The sequence below is a fragment of the Camellia sinensis genome, chromosome 10 (assembly GCF_055761805.1).
Source record: "Camellia sinensis isolate YWXY chromosome 10, ASM5576180v1, whole genome shotgun sequence".
In the NCBI taxonomy this organism is placed as follows: domain Eukaryota; kingdom Viridiplantae; phylum Streptophyta; class Magnoliopsida; order Ericales; family Theaceae; genus Camellia; species Camellia sinensis.
In genome coordinates, this window is record NC_138970.1 from 22,481,400 (window position 1) to 22,496,363 (window position 14,964).

A 14,964-nucleotide genomic window follows, 5' to 3' on the forward strand; every position below is an offset into this window, starting at 1 on the left:
AACAATGTCCAAGGAATGACTTAAAAAGAAAACAAATGAAGGACATTCTATATGCATCAGTTGTAGGGAGCTTGATGTACGCCCATACATGTACCAGGCCAGATATTAGTTTTGCTGTTGGAATGTTGGGAAGATTCCAAAGTAATCCTGGAATGGAACATTGGAAAGCAGTGAAGAAGGTTATGCGATATCTTTAGGGAACAAAGGACTATATGCTCACTTATAGGAGATCAGAACAGTTGGAAGTGATCGGATACTCAGACTCAGATTTTGCTGGTTGCCTTGATAGTAGAAAATCTACATCAGGTTTTGTTTTTCTACTAGCTAGTGGAGCAATTTCATGGAAGAGTGTGAAGCAGTCCACTATTGCTTCATCCACTATGGAGGCTGAGTTTGTGGCATGCTTTGAGGCTACAAATCATGCCTTATGGTTGCAAAATTTCATCTCAGGACTTGCTGTTGTTGACTCAATTGCCAGGCTGCTGAATATATATTGTGACAATACCACAACAGTTTTCTTCTCTAAGAATGGAAAGTACTCCAGTGGTTCCAAACAAATGGAAGTAAAGTACTTAGTTGTTAGAGAAAGAGTCCAGAAACAACAAATGTTAATTGAAAACTTAAGCACCTCTCTTATGATTACTGATCCATTCACAAAGGGATTGGCACCAAAGACATACAAAGAACATGTTATCAAGATGGGTCTTTTAAGCAACTCTTGATGTGTATGGTTAATCGTGATTGCTTATTTTTATTTGACACTATTTGCGCAATAATAGTTTTGTTTCTAATTTTCCTGTTTCTAAGAGTGTGTGTACACATTAAATTGAATATTGATAAACAGGAAATGTTTTTGTGTGAGTAATTTTCTGACCACACTGCCCGCCTAGCAATCAGCTGGAGAGCACCGGCAGAATAGATGGCTTCAGCAAACCTGTAACAGAAAGAAAAGGCTCCAGCGGTGGCTCTTCTACCCGGGGGCACTCCGACGATCAAGTTAGTATATCTCTCAAAGATAATCAAGTGCTAAACTCACAAACTCAAACATAAAATTGCGTACCTTAGACCCACGGGGGTGCCTCTCTTTTATAGTTTACTCAATCCAAGTCCTACTAGAAGCCTGACTTCTATGGACTCCAATTCAGTGCTTACTTTGGATTTCTCAAGAGATAAAGATAAACTCCCTAAGAGCTTTATCCTTATCTTAGCAAAGTCTTCTCTTTACTCTAGGATTCTTGCCCCTTATCCATAATCCGATTATCTCGGATTCCGATATCTTCGGAGATAACCTCGGCTTTGCCAAAATAACCTCGGCGTCATAACCAGGACACGTGGCACCTCGGCTGACATATCGGCGTCATCTTGCCACGTGTTGGTATTCAGAAAATACATCCCTACAACTACCCCCTAGGTTATATTACCTCGACATTCTGAGGTGATGGAACCTATATCTGTTTTGTCTTCTAGTACCTCGGCGTAAGAACTCTTCGGCTGAGATCATTCATGTCAAGCCGATATGTCTTGTTTTCAAGAACAAGAACTTCGAATGAACTTTCCCACGCGCATGAGCTGTCATGCATCACTTCTCAACCGTTTCCTGCACACGTTTCATCTTTATTGGCCCGTGCCTGCGACGCGCTTATAAACCATGTTTTTTCTGCGCACGCCGCCTGACGTATGCGATGTTCTAGGCGCATTAAATGCCCTGTTTTGCCGCCGTTTCAAGTTTTTAACAAAACTTTGTTTTTTTCCTCTTTCTTTCCTTACCTTTGTATTCGATTTACTTGTTTTTCTCTCTCTAAAGCCCTTGCTTCTTGAATCCGCCATTGCTAAGGCTCCAAGTTCTGCAACCGTCTTCGTTCGTCTTTCTGGTGAAGCTTTTATCACTCTGGTACTTCAGTAACCGTCGTCTATCTTCGGCGAATTCTATTCCGGCTTCGATTTCTTTGGTAAGCCACTATTCTTTCTGATTTCAATTCTTGACCATTTCTGGAATCTCCTGTTATTGCTGCCTTGCTCAAATATCTATTTTGTGAATCATACATCTGAATGTGTTTACTCCTTGATTTGGCCCTTGCATATATCTTGAACACACACATCGTTGCACCACTTCACTGTATTTTTGCCACTGATCTTGGTCCTTTATTTCTCGTATTCTTCATGTTCTTGATAGCCCATCCCTGTTCTTGTTTCTGAAACTTCGCCTTTGTTTTCTGTTTTTTGTGTCTTTGCCAGATCTCTACCTTCAATTTTTACTTTCAATCTTTGCCTTCATAGATTTAGGTTTGGGATTTGTCTATAGAACCTATCAATTCTTAGGAAAAAACTGAAACAATCCCTACCAGCATATACCTAGGGTTTCGCCGAGGTCCCGATAACCTCTTAAGAGCATCTTCTTTCTGAAACCAAGCCCTCTGATTTTAGGCCGATGTTATGGGTATGTGGAGGTACAGGGTAGATACTCCGACCAAACTTGAGTACTTTAGGCAGGAGTTCTCCATCCCTGCCGATGTCCACCTGAGACTTGCTGGGGATGATGACTCCATCATGCCTACAGAAAACACCATGCCCTTTCCCATATTAGCTTTCACTGAGTGCGGACTCCAGCTCCCACTTAACATTCTCTTTCGCGAAATTCTTCACTTTTACAAGTTGAACCCTATGCAACTTGCCATAAACTCTTATCGAGTGATCAATGGCATCATAGTTTTAGCTAGGCAGGAGAACGCTAGGATCACCCTTGCCGACATCCAGTACTGTTATACCATGTGCCCCCTTAACCTGAAGGAAAAGGGCTACGTCTATTTCCTCAAGCCGAGGTCAACAGAATACAAAATCGCAGCCGACCTCCCAGACTCCAACAAGGGGGCTGGAGATGATTATGTTATTGCTTCGGGAAATTGGGAGTTTGGCGCAGATGAGGATGCCCATCTCTACCCTCTTCCCGGATCACTTAAAGAGGGCAAGGGTAAGAGCCCAGTGTCAATACTTAGTTGTTTTTGTTCAAGTCTTCAATATTTTATCTGTTCCTAATGTCTGTTTCTTTTTGCAGACGTTCGTAAGCCACCAAAAGACTTTCGCCAATCCTATGTTCCCAGCAAAGATTTAAAGAGGCTCCTAGATCTGCTAATCCAAAAGCGCAAGGCTCTACTGATACTAAATTTTATTCCGACGTACAAGTCTACACTGCCCGACGTCCCGAAAAGAAAGAAGAAGAGCTTATCTCCTCCCTCTGCTACTACTCTACAAATCGTATCAACATCTCAGGCTGATCAAGGGTCAACCTTTGATCCAGCCGATCAACCATCAACTTCAGCCCCATACATAATCCCGATACCAGAAAGAAAACGTCGGCAACGACTTTTCAAAACTGCTGAGATGGGTCGCCCGAAGCCTGTTGCCCAAGATCTCCTAGCCGACCTTCCTACGGACGTTGACGCTCAGTCGACACAAACCATGCCCCAACCAAAGCCGAAGAGAACCAAGAAAGCCCAGCCGAAGGCTAAAGTGACTTAGGTTGAATCTGAGGACACTTTACCTATATCCAAACTTGCTGAGAGTGGGAAGACCGCTTCGGTTCCCACAAAAAGGTCTGCTGAAACACAGCCATCAGAGTCCACTCAATCAAAGAAGTCGAGGTCATCATCTGCGACGACCTCGGGTTCCAAAATACCAAGAGTCCCCTGGGTGCCTGAAATCACCCTGGAAGATAAGCCTGTTTTAGCCTGTGACAGTGCCGATGACATCAATGTCGGCGTGGCACTCAGTACTGCTGTTCTCCTTCCTGGCGATCTTGAGCGGAATGCCAAGATGAGCGAGTACGAGAACTACGCCCTCATGCTCCAACGTTCTGTACAAGTAAGTTCCCCCATTTGGCAACTTGTCTTTCTGCCTCTTTTTCTATACTTGCAAAGTTTGTGTGATAACTTTTCCCTTGGGTTCTTTCAGGCCATTCAACATGCCTATTCTTTCTCCATGCAAGCTTTTGAAACAAGGGAGAAGTTGGCCGATATGAGGCGGGAGGTTTCTGCCCTAAAAAAGGAAAACAAAACTTTTCTGACAAAGATGAAGAAGCTTGAAGACCAGGCTGAGGCTGCTACCAAAGCCCAAACCCTAGCCGAAGAAAAGGCTGAATCTGCCGAGGCTATTAAGAAGGTCGCCGAGGCCGAGAAGAGAGAGGCCGAGGACAAAAAGGCCCAAGCCGAAAAAGAACTTCAAGACGCCTTATCTACTAAAGACGCCGAAATCAAAGCGGCCGACGAAAAGGCCTATGCTCAAGGAATGGCCGACGTTACAGAGGAATACAAACTACAGGTTAGGCAGGCATGCAACAGGGGCTTCTCCCTTGGTTGGATAGCCCTTGCAAAAAAACTTAATCTTCCTGAGAATTCACCACTGCGCCAAGCCGACGCTATTCCTCTTCCATTTCCTCCACCTCCACCTCTAAGCCAAGCTGAAGATGAATCTGAGTCTGAATCTAAGGATGAGGATAAGGATGATGAGGAGGCTTTGGTAAGGAAGCCCAAAGATGCTAGTGAGACCAAGTCCCCTTCTCAGGATGATCAAGTCCTAGACTTGACTCATGAGGAGGATGATGAGGTTATCAAGGAGACCACTCCTGAGCAAGCATCATCTGATGTTCCTCCAGTCGATAGAAGTCTTGATCAAACACTTGCCGAAATTGATGCCGAGTTGGCGGCGGAAAAGATTGCCGAGGTGGTTCCATCAGAATCTTTCGAGGTTCCAGCCCATCTAACTGTTGATGCTGAAGGAGCCTGACTCCAATGTCTTTCTTTGTTTGAACATTTTTACTTTTCTATTTTCTGGACAATGTAAGCTTCCTTTTGTGGCCGATGTGCCTATCTCTGTCACTACCGAGCAATTTGCTTTTGGCTAGGCCGTAGTGCCTTCTTTGTACACAACTGCAACTGTTTTTCTCTGAATGCTTTAGTCTATATTTTCTCTTGATTGCTTCTGCATGGTTCTATACTTAGAATATTTGGCATGCCTTTCATACTTTGCCTCCTTTGTGCAATCTTCTTGGGGTTAAAGACCTCGGGTATAGTAACTACAAGCTTTACTTCGGCAAGATACTAACCTGCAAACTTTTCATGAATTTCAACAAGTATATACTATTCAATGCTATCTTTGCAAACATTTATAACAAGTGCTAAACAATGATCTACTTGTAAATTGCTACAAATTCCAACAAGTGTTTAAACAATATACTTAGCTTTTATTTCAACCTGTAAATTGCTGTAAATTTCAATAGATGATCATAAGTCGGCTTAACGTCATCTTGTAAATTGCTACAAATTTTAACAAGTGTTAAGCATCTTCTTTAGGTTTAGCCAACCTGTAGATTGCTATAAGGGTTTAAGCAATAACCTCGGCTTTACTTTAATTTGTAAATTGCAGCTTAATTTCAACTTGTGAAGATAAGGAACCATCTCAGCTTAACTTCAACTTGTAAATTGCTACAAATTTCAACAAGTGAAGATAAGAAACCATCTCAGCTTAACTTCAACTTGTAAATTGCTATAAATTTCAACAAGTGAAGATAAGGAACCATCTCAGCTTAACTTCAACTTGTAAATTGCTACAAATTTCAACAAGTGAAGATAAGGAACCATTTCAGCTTAACTTCAACTTGTAAATTGCTACAAATTTCAACAAGTGAAGATAAGGGACCATCTCAGCTTAACTTCAACTTGTAAATTGCTACAAATTTCAACAAGTGAAGATAAGGAACCACCTCAGCTTAACTTTAACTTGTAAATTGCTACAAATTTTAACAAGTGAAGATAAGGAACCATTTTAGCTTAACTTCAACTTGTAAATTGCTATAAATTTCAACAAGTGAAGTAAGTGTCTCTGTCTTCTCTCTGCCCCCAATGTGAACCTGAGTTCTACTTGGGTTCTCATTATTCATGTCTTCAAAAACACCAATATGTAACTTTATCAATCATATGTGTTTAAAGAAAAGGGAAAAAATTTTATTGATGACCTCGGCCAAAAATAATGTACATCTAATGATAGAAGAATTTCAAATTACAAGTGTTCCAAGGTCTTGGCAGTGCTTTGCCCTCGTTATCTTCAAGCCGATAAGCTCCATTGCCTAATACTGAAGTAATTCTGTAGGGTCCTTCCCAGTTTGGGCCAAGCTTGCCCTCTCTGGGATCCTTCTTGTTGCCGACGACTTTCCTCAAGACTAGGTCGCCGACTTGAAAATCTCTTGGATTGACCTTGTTGTTGTAAGCTCTGGCAAGCTGTTGCTGGTATATTGCGAGCTGAATTACAGCTTTCTCTCTTCGTTCTTCCAAAAGATCCAGATCTCGGGCTAAAAGTATGTCATTTGTCCCGTTCTCAATTCCCTGGGTCCGGATACCTGGGATGCCGACTTCCAGTGGAATGATTGCTTCTGTGCCATAAGCCATGGCAAAGGGGGATTCCCCTGTTGATCTTCTCGGCGTAGTCCGATATGCCCAAAGCACGTTGGGCAATACGGCTACCCACTTTCCCTTTACTACCTGTAGCCTCTTCTTTATCCCATCCAGAATTACTTTGTTGGATGCTTCTGCTTGCCCATTACTTTGGGGAAAACTTGGTGTTGAAAAGTAGTTCTTTATCTTGAATTTCGCGCAGAAGTTCTTGATGAGTTTGCTGTCAAACTGCGTTCCGTTGTCGGCAACTATTGCTCTTGGAATCCCAAATCTGGTGATGATGTTTCTCCATATAAAGTTCTTGACGTCCACATCTCGGATTTTGGCAAGAGGTTTTGCCTCTATCCACTTCGTAAAGTAATATGTTGCCACCAGCAAGTATTTTCTCTGCCCAGTTGCCTGGGGAAGTTGCCCAACAAGATCCATGCCCCATTGGGCAAACGACCAGGGGCTGGATACTGGGTTTAGGTCAGCAGCTGGCTGATGTATCAAAGGTGCAAACTTTTGGCATTGTTCACACTTCTTCACGTAGGCTTCAGCATCCTTTTGCATGTAGGGCCACCAATACCCCTGGGTAATGGCCCTGTGGGCTAATGATCTACCCCCCATCATGGCTTCCACAAATTCCTTCATGAATTTCATATAGGAAATCTTCAACCTGCGAAGGGTGTATGCACCTTAAAAGGGGTCCAGTGAAGGACCTTCTGTAGAGGTGTCCATCTGCTGTCAGACAGAATCTTGTCGATTTCAATCTAACTTTGTGTGTCTCCTTACGATCTTCCGGTAGCTTTCCTTCTTTCAGGAATGCAACAATTGCATCCATCCAGCTTGGCCCCATGTCCACACACATTGCTTCTTGCTTTGTGCTGTCTGGTTCGATGCTCGGGCCCGACATATAGTCGATCATAATTGTTCTTGTTTTTCCAGTCTGCATTGAACTTGCTAGGTTAGCCAACGCGTCGGCGTGGGTGTTGTCATCTCGGCTAACTTGGAGTAGTCGGCAGTTCTAAAGTAGGGCTGCCAATTTGATGACCTCTTTTGCATATGCCGACATCCTTTCGTCTCTGGCTGCAAATTCTCCTGTTGACTGGTTAACAATAAGTTGTGAATCACAAAAAACTATTACCTCATCTGCTTCTGCTGCTGCTGCCAGTTTTAGCCCTGCAATTAATGCTTCGTATTCCGCTTCGTTGTTTGAGGCCTTGAACCCCAAACAGATGGACTGTTCTATTATTTCGCCATCTGGTGATATCAGCAGGACTCCTGCTCTCGCTCCTTGTCGGTTCGAACTTCCATCGACAAATAGTCTGAATGAGTAGCCGATGTAGATGCTGCAGGGTCTGAGTTTTTCCTTCCTTTGCTCTTTTGCCTTAGGCTGGGCTTCTCCTTGTTTGCTTGAACGTTGTTCATCTTGGCTCAACGGAGCCCGATGTTCAACGGATTCTGGCGTGAATTTGGCCACGAAGTCGGCCAAAACTTGGCCTTTAATTGCTGTTCTCGGCCTGAACTCCAGGTCATACTGGCCCAGGGCTACTGCCCATCTTGCTATCCTTCCTGTTAAGTCTCCTAGTTGCATCAAGGACTTCAGTGGATGCTCCGTTAGGACCACAATTTTGTACGCCTGAAAGTAATGGTTCAACCTCTTTGAAACCATTATTAAGGCTAGCATTAATTTCTCCAGTGGTAGATACCTTGTTTCTGCGTTGGCCAAGGTTTTGCTTACATAGCAAACAGTCTTTTGCTCCCCTTTTTCTTCTCAGATTAGTACTGCACTGACTGCGTGTTCTGAAACTGCCAAGTACAAAAACAGTTCTTCCCCTAGTTCTGGATTGGAAAGAACTGGAGTTGTGGTCAAGTACTTCTTCAGGTCGGTCAAAGCGGCTTTGCATTCTTCTGTCCACAGAAAGTCTGTGGCTTTTTTCACCAGGTTGAAGAAGGGTCTGCACTTATCTGAGCTTCTGCTGATGAATCTGTTTAGGGCTACGGCCCTTTCAGTAAGCATCTGAACCTGTTTTGCCGACGTCGGGCTCTTCAGCTCTAGGATGGCCTTGATTTGGTCTGGGATGGCCTCAATGCCCTTTCTTGTTACCAGATACCCTAAAAACTTACCTGATCCAACTCCAAACGCGCACTTTGATGCGTTGAGTCGGAGCCAGTATGTTTTGAGTATATCAAAGACCTCTTTTAGGTCGGCAAGATGACCCTTAGATTCCTTGGTCTTCACGACCATGTCATCGATGTAGACTTCAACCGTTTTGCCAATCAGGTGCTTGAACATCTTTGTTACTAACCTTTGGTAAGTTGCTCCTGCGTTTTTCAACCCAAAAGGCATTACCTTGTAACAGTACAGGCCTTTAGGGGTGATGAACGCGGTCTTCTCCTCGTCTGGAGGGTATATGGCAATCTGGTGGTACCCCCTGTATGCATCCAGAAAACTCATTCTTTCATGCCCTGAAGTAGCATCTACTAGCTGGTCAATCTTGGGCAGAGGAAAGCTGTCTTTGGGGCAAGCTTTGTTGAGGCTGGTAAAGTCTACATAGACCCTCCATTTGCCATTCTTCTTCTTCACCACTACTGTGTTGGACAGCCATGTCGGGTAGTGAACTTCTCGGATGGCCCTGGCCTCCAGAAGTCTGTCTACTTCTTCTTCTACTGCTTCGATGTGCATCAATGTCGGTCTTCTGGCTCGTTGAATCACAGGTTTTGCCGACCTGTCGACATTCAGTCTGTGGCAAATGACCTTGGGGTCAATGCCAGACATTTCGTAAGGTGTCCAGGCGAACACCTCAATGTTGGCTCTTAGAAAAGTTTCCAACTCTTTTTCCTCTTCTTCGGCTAAGCCTGAATAGAGAAGAAAGACGCGTTCTTGATTCCCATCCTGGACGAGGATTTTCTTTAGCACCTCTTCGCTCTTCTCGGCTGGTTCTTTGCCGACGTCTTCTAGAGCTTCCACGTCCTCATCTTCAATTTCTGCCTTCTTTGGCTCTCGTACGCAGCAGTTAGACTTCATTGCTGCCATGGAGCAATTTTTTGCCTGGAGTTGATCTCCTCTGATTTCTTCAATCCCATGCTCTGTTGGGAACCACAGTAGTTGATGCAACGTTGAGGGAACTGCCCCCATTGCATGCAACCATGGCCTTCCCAAGATGATGTTATATGGTGAGGGTGTGTCAATCACCATAAATTCTATCTTGATCTTCTTAGTACCAGCTTGTACTTCCACGCTTGCTGCGCCCAGTGGCCACGTCGGCGTTCCATTGAAGCCGACCATAGGGTTGCTGGATTGTTCCAGGTCGTCAGGATGAAGGCCCAACTCCTTGTAACATCTGACATACATGATGTCGCAAGAGCTGCTTTGATCAATCAGGATACCCTTCACTTGGTACTCCCCAACCTGGAGGGATACTACCAAGGCATCGTTGTGTGGATGCTGGACCATCTCTAGGTCAGCTTCAGTGAAGGCTATCATCGGTCCTCGGTACTCTTCAGGCTGAGGTCTTTTGTGTCCGACCTGGTTCACGTGCTACAGGTGTTTTACTCTTTGCGTTTCTCCCCGTATGTCGCTTTCGTTCACTTTTGAGTAGATTACATTAACCACCCGTGGTCCTCCTGCCTGTGGTTGCTGTGCTGGGGGTGGCGGTGCTGCTGGTGCTTGAGGCAATCTTGCCTGTTCTTCCCTTGTCCTGGCTTCATCGACCAGGTCCCTCAGGTGGCCTTGTCTTTCCAGGTCTTCTAAGTGTGCTTTTAAGGCTCTGTAACCCTGAGTTGGATGTCATTCTTCATTGTGGTAAGCACAGCGCCTACCAACGTTTCTTCCCATAAATTCCCCTGGTGCTCTTGTCGGTGCCCTGAAATAGGGTTGGTTCTATATTTGATCCAGGACTTTATGGATAGGGATTCGGAACACCGTTGTCACTGCCTGTTTACCCTTCAATTCCGTTTCTTGTTTGGTCGGCCTGTTGTTACCTCGGCCTCGCTTCGGCGAGCCGTTTCCCTTCTCTTGCTTCATCTCTTTGTTTTCCGATGTATCTTCCTCGGCTCTGGCGTACTTTTCGACTCTCGCCATGAGTTCTTCCATGCTTTTTGGCAATATTTTTGCCAAAGACTTCCGTAGTGGGCAGTCATCTTTCAGGCCATTGTTGAAAGACACGACCGCCACTTCTTGGTTGCATTCGGGTATTCGATTGAACACCTCGTAGTACCTTTTCGCGTAGGCCCTGAGGCCTTCTTCCTTGGTGATTCTTAAAGCCATCAGGGCGTCGACCCTCAAGGGCTGTAGTTTGTTTGTCACAAACCTGGCCACAAACATCTCGGCCAGGCCTTCCCACGTTTTTACGCTTCCCTTTGGTAGTTTATGGAACCAATCGGAAGCAATTTCCCCAAAGGATGAGGGGAATACTTTACTGAGCAACGACTTGTTCCCACTATATAATGCCATTGAATTCAGGTATAGTCCAACATGAAAGTTGGGATCTGACTTACCATCATAAATTTGGAACCTCGGCATTGAGAATCTCTTTGGCGCTTCAAATTTGTCCAGTTCCACCGAGAATGGTGTCCTCGGCTTAACTGGGGAAGTTACCTCGGTTTCAACATTTTGTTGCTTCCTTTTGAGGTAATCCCTCAAGTCTTCTTCACTCCTACCTGGAGCTCGGCTATCTCTGAACTTCAATCTTTTTGGCACACTACTCTCGGCCTCGTGGTGGGTCCGTTTCGATCTTTCCCCATGGGTTGTGTCAAAGCAGAGTGCTTGCCCTTGAACATGTCGATGTTCTTTGGGCCCCGAATCCTTCATGTGATGTGTCCTTCGGGACTCTTCTTGCCTCAGCTCCTCTCGTCCGACTTCCCTAGAAGATTGGTGAGAGTGCATTCCACTCCTGGTGTGCTGAGGGGCTTCGGGGATTGTTTTCCTTTCTCCCTTCTGGGTATTAATTGCTGGCATCGACGTATCTTGCAGCGGATATGGTGGCTGCATGACATTGTTTTGCATCATGAAGTTGACCACTGACTGTAGGTCCGCCAACTTGTTTGCCAAGTCTTTTACTTCCTCATCCCTCCGTAGGCACCTATCCCTCCATACCTGAAGGTTATCTTCGTTATAGTACTTGCCTTGGTCTGTCCTCTTTGAAGCGTCGCCCTCCTGGCCGACGTCTTTTTCACCGTGGCCTTGGTTATGAGTTTCTGCATTATGGTTGTCTCCTTCAACGTCAAGGTCAATTAGTCTGCCACTCCCAGCAGGAGTGTCGCCCCCAATGTTTTCCTTCTGTCCGTTACTGGCCATCTATTCTTCTAAGATTCCCACAGACGGCGCCAAATTGTGTGAGTAATTTTCCGACCACACTGCCCGCCTAGCAATCAGCTGGAGAGCACCGGCAGAATAGATGGCTTCAGCAAACCTGTAACAGAAAGAAAAGGCTCCGGCGGTGGCTCTTCCACCCGGGGGCACTCCGACAATCAAGTCAGTATATCTCTCAAAGATAATCAAGTGCTAAACTCACAAGCTTAAACATAAAACTGCCTACCTTAGATCCACGGGGGTGCCTCTCTTTTATAGTTTACTCAATCCAAGTCCTACTAGAAGCCTGACTTCTATGGACTCCAATTCAGTGCTTACTTTGGATTTCTCAAGAGATAAAAATAAACTCCCTAAAAGCTTTATCCTTATCTTAGCAAAGTCTTCTCTTTACTCTAGGATTCTTGCCCTTTATCCATAATCCGATTATCTCGGATTCCGATATCTTCGGAGATAACCTCAGCTTTGCCAAAATAACCTCGGCGTCATAACCAGGACACGTGGCACCTCGGCTGACATATCGGCGTCATCTTGCCACGTGTTGGTATTCAGAAAATACATCCCCACAGTTTTAACAAGACAAATTACAGGGGCCTTTTAGGCAAATAATTATATATCCAGATAATGGACTGGGTTGGTGAAGGTTATCGATGGTGTAGTGCATAGAAGGAAATATGACATAAATGTTATATAACCACTATGACTCACATTGGTGATCTGAAGTAATCACAGTATTATAATTTCTAATATATCTGAACTTATTGGCTATTTTTAAAATTCATGATCACGTGTCAAAGTTTTTAGTGTGGAATCCAATGAGTCAAATTTTTTTTTTATAAATTGCATATATATTCTTTTTTTTTGAAAAAAAAATCATAATTGCATCATAATTGACTTAATGGGCCAAGTGGGAGAATGTTGGATTTATTTTCTAGTGTGGCCTAATAGCCTACATATATCTACATGTTTTAATTTATTTGGACTCCACAATTAGATAAAGCCAATATTATATATAAAGTTCAGTAATTAGAATTTTAATATAATCACTCTTCTAAGATAAGAAGGAAACCTTGATGGATTATGAATTCTTCTAATAAGAGTTTATTTGGCCCTCTTCTCTCCTCTATAGAAGGATGGGTGACTCCCCTTCTTTTCATAAGTGTTTTTTCCATCACTCTAAGTTTATAGTCATCCTAATTAAGAGAGACAGAGAAAAGAAGGTGAGCCAAGAATTAAAGGTTCAAATATTAGGGGTATTTTCTCAACTTATCTAATTCAATGGCTGATAAAGGTATGTTCGTTTTATTCTTGAGTTGTATTGAATTCAAGATCCTGTGAAGTTTAATTCCGCGTTATTATTATGGTTACATGTATTATTAAATCTTACATGTGCTGCAGGCAGCAATTCCCTACTTTAAGTCCTTATAGCATAAATCTTGAACAAAACATGGGATCTCTGGCATGCTACTCTGGTTTCAGATAAACACACTTATGCCAAATTTGGCTGTGTTGTGTAAGTTACTTGCACTTTATACGCTACAGTTATGTAAGTTACCATACCAATATCATGTTTTTATGTTGTGCTCTGGACTTCATGTTTCTTTGTTGAAACTGCATGGTAATAGTTAAGAAACTTGGCATCATCCGAATGTTTAAAATAGTGAATTATTGATTAGTTCTTGATGAATTATCTTCTCCTAAATGTTGTGGATCTTTCTGGTGATCCTCAATCTGTTGAGATAACTTTGTACTGGCATTGCCGCTGTAAATATAATTTTTGGATGTTTGGGGGGAGTACATTTCCTAAACCAAGGGAAGAGTTGCAAACGAATTCTAAAATGTAGGCACTAACCAGAACATATGGTAACCTGTCAAAGTTGTAAAACGAAATTTTTTAAAGGAACCAAATTGGGGTTTAAATTAATTTAGGTCTTCATCTTCAAATCTTCATTATGTTTCTGGACAAACCACTTAGTTGTTTACCTAAGTTTAATAGATTGGAATAAGGCAGCTGTATTTACAACAACTTGTCAAGCTGGAAAGTGTGATATTGTCGAGTTAACTTTGCTCTTATTTTGTAAAGGGATTTTCACAAGTTACTATCTCACTTTTTCTAAAAGTTAAGCTCTTCATTTCTTTTTTTCACTCATACCTAAGTTAAGCTCTTCATTTATTTTTTTTCACTCATACCTGCTTTATCTGGCAACTTCATGCATTAATTAAATTCTTATATCAATTTGTATATTTTTATTCCCCTTTATTTCTTCTTATCATAAGGAAAACAAAAACCTAGACAAACACCCCCGCCCCCTCGCCCCCCCAAAAAAAAGAGAAGGAAAGAAAGGTTGACATGTTGATTTTGAGACCATTTTTATGTGCTCTTTCTGATTGACAAAAAGCATCTACTTTGTTTTGCTTGTTATTCAAGTATATATATCTTTCTATTTATTAACAAAAAATTAAGCATATTTTTTCGACGTTCTAACAGATGCCATGACACATGTTTCGGACTTCGTATATGATGAATATGAAGAAGTTCAGCACTACAATCTTCATTAGTTTTTGAAGAGATGTTTAAGGAAGAGAGCTACAGAAGAAGGGGTTTAGGTTCTCCTGCACGATCACGGTTGCAACGAACTTATTCAATCCATCGCCGTGAACCTTTGGATTATAGTCATAATGGAGAAATAAACGGTTGGAGTCATAATGACACTAGTTTTCCTTGGGACTACTGCACTTCACACTGCTATTTCTGAAGAGAACATTGAGATAGTGAAATTCCTAGTAGATCAAGGAGCCGACATTGACATGCCAGACGTGCATGGATGGACCTTGAGGGCTTTGGCAGATTATTAGGGACATGAAGAGATAAAAGCTCTATTCCAAACCAAGAAAGAGACTAGAAAGAAACCTATTTCTTTGGTTCCTGAGCTGCAAGGTGTGCCTTACCTTAAGAAGTACCTGAGTGAGCTGACTGTTAGGTTTTTATTCTTGACAATCCTGTTTGACAAAACTCCTTTCAGTTGTACTTGTATTTGCACTTTTATTTCAGTGAATCTATGAGTTTTTAGATGCAAATCCAACCCGAGATTGTGCCTTACAGAGAATTTTGTGATGTTAATGCTTTCAAGATTGCCACTTCACTGACTATAACGGGGATAAGTTTCCCGGTCAGCTCGCGGGGGTCAAGGGGGCAACGCCCCTTGGCGGGTTCGAGGCAGCGCCACG

At 43.0% G+C, this 14,964-nt stretch overlaps 1 long non-coding RNA gene across 1 annotated transcript in view; it reads left to right on the forward strand.

Annotated features, from left to right (window-relative positions):
- Window positions 1-14,397, forward strand: part of LOC145801578 (uncharacterized) — a 30,644-nt gene extending 16,247 nt beyond the window's left edge. The window contains exon 3 of the long non-coding RNA XR_014343194.1: window positions 14,225-14,397. This is a non-coding gene — a long non-coding RNA (uncharacterized LOC145801578). The remainder of the gene's footprint in view (window positions 1-14,224) is intronic.
- The last annotated feature ends 567 nt before the right edge of the window (window positions 14,398-14,964 follow it).